The sequence below is a fragment of the Nanorana parkeri genome, unplaced genomic scaffold (assembly GCF_000935625.1).
Source record: "Nanorana parkeri isolate BGI_ZX_2015 unplaced genomic scaffold, ASM93562v1 scaffold324, whole genome shotgun sequence".
Taxonomy (NCBI): Eukaryota; Metazoa; Chordata; class Amphibia; order Anura; family Dicroglossidae; genus Nanorana; species Nanorana parkeri.
In genome coordinates, this window is record NW_017306592.1 from 526,871 (window position 1) to 542,343 (window position 15,473).

The 15,473-nt window shown below is 39.4% G+C and overlaps 1 protein-coding gene across 1 annotated transcript in view; it reads left to right on the forward strand.

Moving 5' to 3' along the window:
- The window catches only part of NBAS (neuroblastoma amplified sequence), a 578,163-nt gene that overhangs the window by 294,571 nt on the left and 268,119 nt on the right, over positions 1–15,473 (forward strand). The gene's annotated exons all lie outside the window — the stretch shown is intronic.

The following is a 15,473-nucleotide window of genomic DNA, read 5'->3' on the forward strand; positions in this document are numbered from 1 at the left end:
CATTTTTGAAACTATGTATGGTAATTTACAGAAATAGTTTCTGTACTAGCCTGCATATACCCTATAGATAGAGTCTTGTTTTGGTGGTATTTAATAACCACTGTTTGTTTAATTTTATAGTATATACAGGAAAAATAGACCTACACATTGGGGTTGCTTACATTTACCTTTCATTTCTTTACCTTTAACCCCTTCATGACTGAGGCCCTTTTTTCATTTTTTGCACCCATGTTATATTCCACATTTTAGGCCTGAAAATGATGTAAAACCCCCCAACATTATATATTTTCTGAATGCCAAGACCCTATAGAATAAAATGGTGGTAGTTGAAAATTTTTATGTTGTGCAATATTAGCGCAACTCCTTATTAAACCCCAAAATTTAGTGACAAATTTAATTAAATGCCCCAAAACACAACAAATTACCAATTTTTTTAATGAAATATAAAAGATGAGGTTACAACGAGTAAAACGATACCCAACATGCCCAGTTTACAGATTGCGTGCGACCGTGAAACGGCGAAAAACTGCAGTACCCCAAAAAGTCAATAAAAGACGCTTTAAAAAAATCCCTCATCGTTTAAAAATAACAATACCAACTGTGTAGACAGATTTTTGACTGGTAGCACACCAAAAGTACTGCTTGGTCAAGAACATACACCAGCCTGCTGATCAGAGGACAATAGAGTAGGTACTCTTTGGTGCGGTCATTCCCACTGCATATTATGGCGCCTCCTACCAGCACATGTGCACATCTCCAGGCTGCTCATTGGATGACAATAGAGCAGAAGCACATTGATGAGGTTGCTGCACTTGCTTCTCGTGTCAGCACCGCAACAGAGCTTAAATGTTTCCTAATCCTGGCCCTTGTTATCCCAGTCTACTTTACAGATCATTATAGCTACGGAAGCTGCATTTAAAACTATTTATCTTCAATAGAATATATGATTATAGTGTTTGGTTTTATATTCTGTTCTATGACTGGAATGGTGGTTTAGCCTTAAAGGAGAACTGTGGGGTCAGGGCTTTTCCCCATAGTTCTCTTTAGGGTAACAGGAGGACACAAACTAGCATCCTCCCGTCACCCAAAGCTCAGTATAACCCATTCATTTATATGCTGAGACGCCACAGCCGGGACGGATCCCGGCAATACTGTCTGGATCCACCCTGCTGCGTGTGTGACAGCTGGCTCTGCCTATCTAAAGGCAGAGCCAGCTGTGCCAGCCCCCTCTCCTGTCCGTTCCACCAGTCAGCGCTGGAGGATCAGACAGGGGAGGGGGAATCCCTGCAGGGAGCCGTGAGGCTACTTTTGTTCTCCATGGTCCCTGTTTGTGTTGTAAAGTAGTACTTTCATTTTATAGCTTTACAATGCAAATTATATTTCTGTATTGTTCCAGTCCAACGTACAAGAATCTGACTTCTCATGTGACAGGTTCACTTTAATGTACTTTCACAGACATAGATAATTACCTTGCTTTTGCTCCCTCAATGTGCTGTTCAACTGCTGTGATGAGGGAAGAAAAACTGTGTGTAGCCTACAAGTTGCTGAAGTCATATCATACACAGGGTTATTGACTGTCTGCACTGATTGGCCCATCACTGTCACATGGAAGTAGTGGGTATTTCCTTCAGATCCTCCCCCTCCTCCATTTAATACAGTAGCAGGGGTTACAATGAGAAAGTATGCATATGCTACTAGGGATGGGAGGTATAAAACAAACCTGCTGCTTTGCCCTAAACTATCTCTGGTCTCAAATGTTAAATACACCAATTTCCATATACCTAAGCTGGCATAAGACGGCTCAGATTTTAGCTCATTCCTGACACACAGTTCGAGCTGTGGGCCCAGCAAGTACCACTCGGCACAACAAAAGTCGAGTTAAAATCCCACTAAGCCATATGGAAATTATCGGTCAAACAATGATTGCTTCCTATCACATGCAAAGATACAAGGGGATATATCACTGCCCTATCCCATGCCGAGCCTCCAAACTCTGGGCAAGTGTGGGTGCAGTCCAGGAGCCATCCATGCTACAACAGAGCAGCACAGAAGAATAAAGAGCCGCACACCGCAGCCCAACCAACATTCAATGATTTAATCCATAAGGCTGCAGATCTCAGCATTCCGAGACTCCCCACGTAGAAGTCGGCCACTCTGACACGTTTCACCTGTTTAGGGCTTTTTCATAGAGATACGGGTGAAACACGTTAGTGTGGACGTCTGGGAGTCTCGGAATGCCGGAGTTGTTCAGCCTTATGCATTCAATCATTGAATGTCGGTTGAACTTCAGTACAAAGCTCTTTTGTCTCCTATCCAATGCAGTCGCTGTTCGGGAGTACCGATGTATTCACCATGGCTACTTAATACAATAATGTGAACCAAACTAACTTGCGCTAACGGAAATAGTAAAACTAAATTAAGATGGATTAAAATTTAAAATAGATATTAATATGACCCCGGAGCTAAAATTTCTAAAACCAAAAAGGAAAAAAGCTGCTGAACTCAGGCTAAAAGCCTACAGAATAATGGTGTAATGAAGTGTACAGCGCTAAATGCCCTTCAGGAAATTAGATAACGGTAGGGATCATATGGTGTCACCTCCGTGTCAAGCAATCGTGAAACAGTGTATATATAATAAATATTTGTGTAAAAACTTACAGTACGTTATAAAATGTGTCAGCAGGTGTCATAAAAGGCGTGTCATACATAAACCTTATTAAATAAATAAACAAAAATCTTCAAAGATCTTTGAAGATTTTTGTTTATTTATTTAATAAGGTGCATGTATTAAAGATAGGCCTACAGGCCTTTGAAGATTTTTGTTTATTTATTTAATAAGGTTCATGTATGACACGCCTTTTATGACACCTGCTGACACATTTTATAACGTACTATAAGTTTTTACACAAATATTTATTATATATACACTGTTTCACGATTGCTTGACACGGAGGTGACACCATATGATCCCTACCGTTATCTAATTTCCTGAAGGGCATTTAGCGCTGTGCACTTCATTACACCATACTTAATACAATAGCCAGCAGTAGAGATTTTACCATCCACACTGTTTAGTTTGGTGTGGATGGAAGAATTGGCTGAACAAGAAAAAACAAGCTGTGTGTGGCTAGCCTTATTCTTTATAATGTTTTATCTCCATGTTCTCTGTCAGCACAATGCAATCTCTGCATAACTTTCCAGGTCACATTGCTTGTCTGCAGTGTGATTCTGTGTATACATTAGTAGAACAAAGCTCTTATAGAACTTCCAAATGTCTTTATATTATCAGCTGTGGTCATGACCCATATCAAATGAATCCCCCATCTCCTGCTGTAGAGTGCCCTGATTTGCGCGAGTGGGTCATGCTTGATTCTGTTGCGTCACTCTTGACATTTTCTGGAGCATACTGTGCAGATGCTACCTTTTCTTTATTCCAACAGAATGGCATGTCACGGGCCTGCTCCCACTTAACACATCATAATAACAAATGAATGTGCACACAATGTAATTTGTCTCTGGCATGTTCATACCTCTTGCTGGATTCCACCTGCTGCTCTGTGGGTACCAAGCCTGTATTCCAGTCTTATGTTCAATATTCCTAAAATTTGCATTTTCCAGTCTTATGTTCAATATTCCTAAAATTCTCATTAGGCACTACTTGTATTTAAAGTGGAGTTAATATCTCAATATCTGAAATTTGGCTTCATAATTTGCCTACAAACGTCAGGTGGTCATAATAATCTGTCCACTCATAGTATGTATATATATATGTATGTATGTATATATATGTATATATATTAGCGTACAATCCCAGACTGGAAGCAGCAGAACACTTTCATACATGTGACAGTACCTGGGCACACCTAGTTTATTAGGATTTACCTTACCCACTGATACTTCTAATTAGGATTGCATTGATGCTTTCCTTCGAGGACGGGGTCTAGGAACAGGAATAGCTATTTCACATAGACACTCTGCAGAACTTCTAACTCACCGTCCCACCAAACACGCTGTAAGCATCTATCCTTGTGGGAACACCATCCCAGTTTATTCTAAAGTGTGACTCAGATGTTCTTGATTCTGCCTGTCCCAGCACTGCTATCCTCTGAGAAGGTGCACAGATGTGACCCTGCAGCCACATAGTGACAGTAATTAGAGCAGACAGATTTAATGTTTGCTGGAAAGTTTTATTACTTCCCTTCTGACTTTTCTCATTGCCTGGAGTTGCTCTTTACAGGGACAGTTTTATATATGGTTTTATATTCTGAGCAACTGATGGTTGCTCAGGCAGTTACTTTACCAGCATCATAACATTTTCTGGTCCAATTTCTCATTTGATATAACACTAGGCCTGTAGGCCTGCAGGCCTTCATCCATTTGTAGAGGGAACATTAGACAATAATCTGTGAAGGTTCTCAGTTATCCAGATCATGATGTAGCTAGTAGTAGTTGGTCACATTCAGTTGGAATTGTGCTGTAATGTTGAAGACGTTTTGTATCATCTTCAAGCCACTTATTCAGTTCCGGTGAGTGTCCAGAAGATACCCCAGCATTTATATCTACACAAGTAGTACAGACACCTTAATCCAAACACCATGCAATGTGTAGATGTTGATTATCCAAAAACAGGATCGGGGGTGTGAACGTTTTGCAACTGCCCTGTTCTAGTTGACTAATACCATCCTTGGTGTGAGGAAGTATTGATTCCTCGATTATGGCTAAAGGTGTGAATTGTTGTCAAATCACCAGAGTAGAAATGTTAAAACAACATTACATATGGAAGACAGCTGGTGTTGAAAGCCCCAACCCTGTTCAGGGATGGTTGTCCAGTTTGACATTCACAAATTGACCTCTCAACAAATGAGTAGCCCAACATAGCAGGGCAAATTCTACAGTCAAGACAGCTTACCTACATCTTAACCCTTTCGCTGCCAAGGACGTATGGCATACGGACCTACAAAAGTGCTTCCAGCTGGCCAGGTCAGTATGCCATACGGACCTGGCATTTACAGTTCTACTATAAGCTGATGGTCGCTTTAGCGACCATCAGCTTATAGTATAACTGTTCAGCAGACTGTCCCCTTTAAATTAATAGCTGTCATCAGCGGCTCACAAGCCGCTGATGACTGCTATTATCAAAAATACCGGGCGCACATTTGCGCAATTATCGCAGGGCCTACAAATTTAGTATCACCATCTTTTTATTCTACCGGGCCTGCGGTTTCAGAAAATATATGGTTTGGGGGGTCTTTTACAAACGCTAGCAACGCAGCAGTTGAAAATCAAATCAATAGGAAAAAATTGCAGAAAATTCAAAAATGGCTTGGCCAGCTGATTTGAAAAATGTTCCGGAGGGCTTGGCAGCGAAAGGGTTAAGGAAGGGTGGGATTTTTTGGAGGACAGTGAGGTGCACATTTTGGACTGAGGACAACTGATTCACAAGAGGTATGCACGATAACATCTTCATCAAACTGGAGCAACCATTCCTGAAGTGAACAACAGTTCACACCTCTTGCCATGTAAATCGAGCAATTAACATCTATACAGAATTCCTAATACCAAGAATGTGGTTATATAACTAGAACAATAGCTTCCATGACTTTCACACCTTTTGCTTCTAGACAGTCATCCTTTCCACATTCTATGGTGATCGGATTAAGGTGTCTATACCTGTGTGGATATAAATGCTGGGGTATTTTCCTGGCACTCATTTGAAGTAATGAAATGGCTTGGAGAATATATGAATCATCTTTAACATTACAGAACAAGTCCAGTCAAACATAATTACTATTAGATAAGCAATGTTCCTTCTTTCAGAAAAAAAATATATAATCAAAGCCATGTCTAGTCTTGCGTTGTGCTAAAGGAATTGCATTCTTCTCTAAATAGAGGGCTGCCTCTGCTTCTATTATTTTGTTAAAATTTTCCTTTATCTCCCTGGCAGTTGATGAAGTGTGGCGGTGCCGATTGTGGTAGTTTTCAGCTTCCTTAGTGATGCAGGGTCAGAGCAGGTAACAGAATCCCGGAGGCAGTGTCAGACAAAGGCAGCATAAATATGTACAGTTCTGGTAATGTGTCATGTGGAACTGATGCTTTAATACAGCAAGTATAATGCAACTTGTCCAAGTGTTCTTCTCTGTTTTCCTTCCCAGTACTGCCTGCAGCTAAACTTGTCTTCCTAATCCCGGCAGCTGACTGAGTGCCATGGCAAATTAATGCTGTGAAGAGCTTTAATGAAGTGACTCGATCCTGACACTTCGTTACCTGTTAAATATATAAGCTGAGGACAAGGGATGTACCTGAGAACAGATCCAATGTATATACTGTATTTAAGGTAAAATATTTACCTTAAAATGGAGGGGCGTCTTATACACGGGGGCCGAGAGGAGAACCGCGGTTACGGGCCTCACGAGTGAAACTTCCGATTGCAGAGACAAGCTAACAGGTTTCCTTCAATCATGAGCCTTATGTACCCGACGTCAGCTGAGGCTGCGGAGAGCCTGTAGCCAATGCCTAGATGCAACAGGGAGCGGTAATGTTTGTGCTTTCTGAGCCCATAAAATGTCAGAAAACAAAAAAAAATCCCAGTAAATACCAATACCAGGAAGCGGCTGTCTTACTCTGCAAAATTTAAACTGGATGTAATCAGTTATGCAAAAGAGCATGAAAAACATTGATTTCTGAATTTTGTGTAAGAAAAGTGGGGGGCGTCCTATACATGGGGGGGTCTCATATACGGAAAAATACGGTACCCCTTGAGCAGTATTTGCTGCAGTGCCACCTACAGTTGTGGCAGAGTTCTCACTTCACAAGAAAAGGCCAACAGCAACAAAAAAGGAGGTGATGATGATGATGATGATAATAATAATAATAATAGTTACCACTATTATTATTATTTTATTTTATTTTGAAATGTATAAAGCTCTTGTTTGAAAAATATATAAATTAATGGTAGCATCTCTTTTAAAAACAACTGCAGCCAATAGATAATACCAGTCAGCATTTTGCTAAGCATGATGAAACATTGCCACAAGGGTAAAGGTGAAATGTTAAGTCCATTTACCTTGAAATCTATGTTTAGAATTATGAGGCTACCTTTAACATCCTGGTTGATAAAACACTGCTGTGGAAAAAAACACCCTGCAAAGCTTAGCTATACTGCAGAAGCTGGGGCTCCAGACTGCCATCTAAATGTCAGCATCTCATGATGTGATCTCAGCTGAGATGAGGTTTTGAGAACTTAAAAAGGATCCTGAGGGCTTTATGGGAATCACTATTGCTAAGGCAGTAGTGGCAACAGAGGGTCATGAGGGGGTCAGACGACACCTAATGTATGACAGTTGCAGCCCAAAGCTATCTCCCTTCTTCTGATTGTGCACTGTGTGAGGTCAGGCAGTTGATAGGCCTGGCACCCTGGGCAAAGTGTCAGGTTCAAAGTGAATGGGGGTCCATTAACACATTCAAATAAGTTAACTAGCAGGAGATTTCCCTGCACATTACTACAACACATAGGTGTGGAGCCAGCCTAGAGGGAAGAAGGGATGAATCATTCATATGTAAGCAGCATGGTCATAATGAAGACTGAATACTCAGATCACTTCTTAAGCCTAATTGTGATGGGTTTTCTTGACATTCAGACACAGTATTCCAAGTAGTTTTTGTACCCGTACTCTGCCCTTCTCGTCAGCAGAGATAGCGCGTAGATACCATTTATGGAACATGACTGGCTTCAGAGGTTAACCTGGAACAATGATTTTTGCAGCAAAAGTGTCAGGCTTCCTTCTTTCATTCCTGTGTTGTTGTTTTTTTAGCAATGTGGTCAGTACGGAGAAGGGACTCCACAGCACAGCTATCACTATGGAGATGACAGGCTTCCTTGTCACACAATTTGCAACCTATGCGGGCTCTCTAGAGTTATATGGTACGCATAGACATCAAATGTCCCTCAAGTTGACCAACCACCCACTTTCAAGGGAGATCAAGCAGGTTTGATATCTTGCTATAATTGCTACAAGGGTTCCCCCAAGAACCTATCAACAGCCAAACCCAACTTACAAATATAAAGTCCTGCAGCATTCATGGAAAAACTCACCTTGAGAGTGGTCTGATCATTCCTGCATCATCAAGTGTGTTCTGGTGTCTATGGCCAGCTTAAAGTGACATTAAACCCTCAGATTTTTTAACATAAAACAATACTGTAATGTGTGCCTTACTGTAATCCATGGTTGTTTCCGTTCTCTTTGCTGCTCTTCCTTTTAAATCTGTATCTGTTCTCATGCTGGGCAGAACTTCTGTTTTGCAGCAGACTGCCTTGTCTCTGGAATGGGTACATGGTGTCTGTGTGTAGGTGTGCAACCTGAGCCAGCACTACAGGAAGAGGCAGTCGTCTGCAGAGGGAAGTTCTCCCCTAGCATGAGAAGACATGAGGATTTAAAAAGAAGAGCAGCAAAGAGAAGGGAAACTACCATGGATTACAGTAAGGCACACATTACAGTATCGGTTTATGTTAAAAAATCTGAGGGTTTAATGTCACTTTAAAGTTGAGCAGGAACATCTGCAGGTGCACTTGCACCATCATTAATTTTTTTTTTTTACAGTATTGTATTATATTTTTGTTTAATATGTCTCCTAGTTGCTATTATTTATGGAAATATTGATACTAGTATAATCACTAAAGCAAATGTATAATGCATGCTTTATTGGTCGTGTAGATTTCTTTTCTTTTTATGCATGTGTGTGCTATTAATCTCTTGCAGTTCTCAAAGAAATAATTGCCTTGGCAGTGCGAATACGTATATTTCTCACAGTGTCGTTAATGAGGTTTACTTCTTGCTTTATGTGCTTGGAGTGGGTGAGGTTGATGGTGAATAGACGATTAGAGCAGATAACACCTGTTCTCCTTTTGTTCACACAGTTGAATAGCATTCTCTCTTCTGTTCAGATACAGAGTAGCACATGCTAACCCAATGTTTTGCACATTTTAACTGCATAATAGTTTTGCAGTCATTACAGTGTTCCTGAGTATTGACGAAGAACATAATTCTAAACAAAAAAAAAAAATGTTTTCATGCCTGGTAATAGCAGATCTGTTTTTCTCTTTAAAGATGAACTCCAGGCAGGTTAGAAATTGGAAAATATACACTTTTTAATCCAGTTATGTATCAACTTAACAACATTAATGCAATATGAATTGAAACCGCATGACCTGAACTTTAATGTGCATTGACATGAGTTTCCATGATGCATTTCCCTTGATTTCAAGGGAAAACACATCAACGGGGGCAAACACATAGGCGTGGCTCTAGCCTAAGGATTTTTGCTTGATACATTTTCTTTTGAAATGAAAGAACACATCATTGCTTGCATTAAGATGTGCGTCAGCGGGTGTCATAATGCACATCAACACCTTGACTCACATCAACTCTTGTCATGATGTGTATTGATATTTAGTACAATGTGCATTGCAGCATACCTTGAAAAAGCATGACAACCCGCATCAACGTGTGACAAAGCACGTCAACATGCATTTTAATGGATTTCCATTGATTTCAATTAACGATACATTAGGGGAAAATGCATGGGCATGAATCTGGCCTTAGTGTATTTTTTAAGTTTTTATCTTACCCCTGACCTAAACATTCCCACCCTCCCCCTCCACAGAGTATACAAATGTTAGGAGTCATCATAGAAACAAGGACACCACACCCCTAAATTAAATACTATATCTACACAAAAATATGATCCGTACCTACGGAGATCTGACAAGCACAGTTTCTCTATTGTTTGCATTCCAGTGCTGCATATCCTGCCTGCACCTGCACATGACAGCCCCATATACTTCTATGGGACTGTCTCCCTACACATGTGGTCAGTAGAGGGAGACATACAGCACTGGATATCAACAAACAGTGGCACTCAAATCTCGAGAAGTATAGATCTGCGGAGGGCGGGGTGGGGTTGTTTATATATGGGGAGAGGGCAAAAATAATAAGTGCACTTTGTCTAAAATATAGCTTGTATTAATTCCTAGATTAGTCTGCATGCTAGCTTTGTGTAATTCTCTGTAGAACAACAACTAAAGGAGAGAGAGGATCAACATGACAAAGCAAAGCAAATATGACAAAGCAAATATTCTCCAGCACAAAATACTTGAATATTTTTTTGCAAACGTATAAAGCTGCAGTGGCGGGCCAAGGCACCTTTGCAAACTCCAAAGTTTCCCAACTTTTGGAGAGAGATATAGAAATAAATAATTGGAGAGCTTGCTTACCTGGACATGGCCTCATCCTGCTTAAAGATACAGCAACACACCAGAAGCTCAGACTGATTCAATGCAGCTAATTATTCCCAGTGTGTGTACCCAATCCAAAAATCTTTTGGTGTGAGCTGGTTTTAATGGGTACTGGGATTGTTCTGGTCCTCTGTGAATTTGCCCCATCCACCCCCCCTCCCTATTCCTGGCTTTGTCTTGGCCCAGCCTCTTCTACACAGTGTTCTGGCAACTAAACGGCCTGATGATGGGAGTGAGGGCTTCCTCTAGTGCAGTGAGAGGTAATGCCCTGCATTAAGCAGTATTTATGGGCCATATTTAAACATCATTAAATGCACCCAATGATACAACCGCCCTTTAGTTTATCTATGCACCCTTTTATGTTTAAAGCAAAATGCCTGCTTGATGCAGCAGATAAGGTGTTAATAGAAAGCAGACCTGACCTGTGGCGCCTTCCTTTTGTGTGCGAGCTTTGCTAGCGATGTTCTCTTTAGTTTTCATGGTAATAACTAGGTACGGTAACTAGCATTGCGGAGGGTGGCAGCCAGCCATGGCTTTCAATAAGGAGCACCTGTGTGTTTTTTGTGGGTAAATCGCGTAGGAGGAAATTCAGAACACTAAACAAAGTGATAATATCCTAATCAAAGCATTAAATAAAACAATGTGACATCCATCAACCCAAAGCTGAATTTTCTCACATTAAAAAGAGCACCTGACAGATTTCTGTAAATGTAAATGCCAACAATTTAACAAATCTTTGACGCACTCGTTACTAATATGCCAGGTACTCACAACAGCACATTAACTATATTATATCTACAGTTGTGTTAAATGGAAACTGGAGTGTTGTAAGTTGTTATTGTAATTTTTACATAGATTTATTTTTTACCCTTTTTCCAACTTTCACATACAATTTAATTCATATTTACATGAATTTCCTATATAGACATCATTGTAGATTCTCCTGAAGTGGCTATCTGTATATCAGGCATTCCATTTAGTTGCTAAGATAAAATCAAACATATTCACAGTGTGTTGTCTTCAGTCTTAGTAGAGACTATTTTGTCATCATCATCACTGGAGAGATTTCTTGTCCTGGCATGAAGTGAAGGGAAATATCACTAACATGGACAGAGACTACAATTATAACTTGATATAAGCTGTAACCCTTCGCCACTATATACAAATTGAAATAAAACATGGCTGGAGTTGGTTTTTAAAGGACAACTTTATCTCTAGTGAAGTTGTCCTTTAGTAATAACCCCAAAAAACAGATGATCGCATTCCACGGATCTTCTCAAATCATGTTTATTGTAGATATCAATAACACACTGTATAATGTACCACCATACGTGCCAAACATCTCCCGCTTTTCAGCTTCACGGCTTAATCCTAGAGGCGTCCTCTATGATTAAGTCCATGAAGGTGAAACACGTGAGCGTTTTGGCACGCATGGAGGGACATTATACAGTGTGTTGATGATATCGACAATTAACATACATGATTTGAGAAGATTCGTGGAGTGTGATCACCTATTTTTCTCTGTGATTCTGGCAATGGAGAGCCAGTTCGGTCTGCACCCGGGACTATATCGTGTTGTTCAGGTATTTTGGTTTAGATACAGTGGGGAAAGGTTACAGCCTCTGCCGGGGGTTGGGGGGGGGGGGGTTGTGTTTCTTTCTCTTCTTAGAGAAAGCCCTGCGCTCAAAGTGTTCCCTCAGACTTCTGGGTTGAGTGACACTCAACATCATTAACCCTAGAAGACTAGAAGACTGTAGACATTCTTTTGTGGGGAAAAAGTACTGCAATCACTGCAATCAAAATATTAAAAACTGGGCTGACCCATTATTGAAAGTAACCAGGATAACTGTCATGGAGTGTGATCACTCTACTCGCTGCCTCTGGATAAAGTTCCCCCAGCATCCACCAGGTGGCTCTGAATGGTCATCTGCAATTCAATGCATTAGCTCATAATGACATCACCATAACATCACATATGCATGGATGGTGTCTTTGATAGCATCTGTACATAACAATACAGTAAATAATAGTGTTTCTTTTTTCTTTAGTTCAGCCTGGCAAGACTGGTTTAATAACCATTCAAATATATTGTTATTTTTTTTTTAGAACTTTGCTTAGCACTTTTGTTTAAAAATGACTATGTTCTGCTGAAATGTCAGTCATTACACATGAAAAATGCATGGCTGATCTTTTGTGCAGGAAAATGTAAATTCTCTTGTCCAAGGAAGGTAGTAATAAATGACACACCGTTTAATATGCATAGTGTGTTTGGCATTTAATTGCTGGAAATGACTGAAATTGCTTAGCGTGGAAAATGGCAGTCTGAACAATACAACAATTTGGTGTTTTAAGTGCACTGGTGAACAGCAGGTAACGGGGAACTGTTACTCTACTTTAAGGGAAATGTAAAAGTTATGTTTAAAAAGCTTCTTCAGTGTCAGAAAGAACATTCTAAAGGCTGTCAAATCTCAGCTCTTTTTCAAAATGTTGTCTTCTGAAAAAGCATTAGCGGGCTGAAAAATCTGCTGACTTATTTTCTATCTCAGGGACTCCAACTGTGAGACCCCACCACCATCCTCATTAGTGTTTGACAACAACTCTTCTTTTTCCATGTAATTAAATCCACTTATAATGACCCCAATACAGGGGTGAAGCTGGGAATTCAAGTGCAGAGACCTCAGTGCCGGAGCTCTCCCCAAAGCCAAATGTCTCTGGTCACCTAACCAACACACCTACTATAGGACCAAACGTATGTGGAGATGCCTCCAAATTATTGAATTCAGTAGTTTCTAGTTAAGGGAACTATTAATGCTTTGGCAAAGACATTTTAGACAGTTGTGGGCTTCCAGTCTTGTGATAGCAGTTTGGGGAAGGCCCTTTTCTGTTTCAGCATGATTGTCCTTCTGTACACAAAGCCAGCTCCATGAAGACATGGTTTCATGAGTTTGGTGTGAGGAACCTTGATTGGCCTGCACAGAGCCCTGACCTCAATCCTATTTGTGTTGAATGTAGAGGGATGTTAAAATTGGTACTTATGTTGGGGTGCTTTATTGTTTGATTCTGAAATCTTCATGACTTGAAACCTTGATAACTAGCAAAAGTCCCAGGTTTGTAATGTTTGTCCCTGGACAAAGCCCTAATTTTTAACATGTTTGAATTTTAAAGTTGCTCTATGTTTCCTTAATATCTCATCTATGCTTTCTTTAAAACTTCAACAAAATCAAGGACCTAATTTCTAATCCTAAACAGTGTGCTGAGCCCCAGCAAGTGTGCCTTGTGGCCAATTCTACATCTAGATCTGCTGGTGTAAGGCACAATTAGAACCTTTTATATAATTTGTCCAAGGTATGGAGCACATGAGTCTGAAAGTAGGGGGTTTGGGAGATTTACTCAAATATGACAATAAACTTGGGATGAGGTGGGCCAAAATGATGGATTTTTTTGGTTCATTCTATGCTTAGTTGCCAATATGTCTTGCATTTGAATTTGTTTTACATTTTTTATTATTATTATTATTATCATCTTCGCTTTATATTTTTTAAGAGGCGCTTTACATTTCCTCTGTGGTAACCCAACAATTATCCAACATAACATTCATTACTGCATTGCGGTGCCATTGATTTTTAATGGCACCCCAGTGCACTAAGGCAGTGTATCTGCATTGTAGCATGATGCCATGCATTATTACAAAAACAAAGGGTCATGTACAGTTTTTACCACATTAGGGTGTGTTGGCAGCCCACTCATTTTCATTTGGTTGCCTTAACACAATGGAAAGAAGTATATTGGCACTCAAGTTGTAAATAAAACATGAAGATGTTTTAATATTAATTTTATGAAATTTGCTTTGAAGGTCTTATACTGTACTGTGGCCATCTAAGTCATACTTGCCACCTTAGGCTGGATATATACAGTTCCATGTGCATTACAGCATGTGTGGTGATGCACATGTGTAGGGGTGAATGACCCCATGTAGTTTTCCTTGCAGCACATAGATCTGAACCAACCACATAAGAATAAATGGGATTTCTACTTGAAATGTATTTTTATTCAGCAAAAAGTCATGCATTGTGCTTCATCAAAACAAACAAGTGAGAATAGTCCTTGAGGGTCAGTACACTCTACACAGAGGTTATGGTTATGGCTCATTGCTAATTTGTTAAATTATCCCACATTTTCTTTTCAATTTGGAATCTCTATTTGTGAGATCTTCCTACTGGAATTTCCAGCAAAGCTTCTGCATATATGAATGTTCGCTGCTCCATCTTTTCATGGAACTAGATTGGTAGTTTTAGTTTTGCAGTAGAAAGCAAGTATGTTGGCCAACCTGCTAACATCTATTGAAAACCTATATATTCTTATTAGACTGACACTTCTATTCCAGACACAACTCTTTGATTTCTTTTATAGAGTGATGAAGAGTTAGAACCTGTCATATTTTTACTGTTTGTTGTGTCTTAGCTAGTAATATTTCTCCTTTCTTGTCCTAATGATAGCGGTCCCTGAGACAGGAAGTGGGAGAAGTCTCCCCATCTGGGACTCAGACAGCAATAAAAATCCTGAGAAAGGTTCTCAGTTGTTTAACAATACTAAAAAAAGGTATATGTATTAATTTGTCCAATTGAAGAGATTTTTAGTCCATTCCTAATTGGTGTCTACTGTTATCAGGGCATAAAGTAAGGTGAGGAGGTATATAGTCTTTATAAAAACCTAATTAAAGGGAACCAAAACCTACACGCTGAGCATTACTTGTAACGCATTAAATGATCATACAATATAATTTTTAATTTCACTTTATAAACAAAATCCAAGCTAATACCCTAAAAGTGTATCCCCCCCAAAAAAATAAAAGTGTGTTTTCAAATTTTTTTAAGGATTTTAAAGTCATTATTATTATTAAAAATCGATTTGTTACATACATGTATATATTTGTATATACAATCAAAGTGCAGCCTGAAGTGTAGGTTTTGATTCCATTTAATTTTAAATATAGTTAAAGGGAATCAAAACTTACACTTTAGGCTGCACTATGATTGCAGATAGGAATCAACGATGCATACAACAAATTAATTTTTAAATATCGCTGTATAAAAAAAGAAAAAAAAATCTAAAGTTTATCCCTCAAAAAAAAACAAGAAAAAAAATATAAATAAAAATGGAAACAATTGTTTTTAATTTTTGA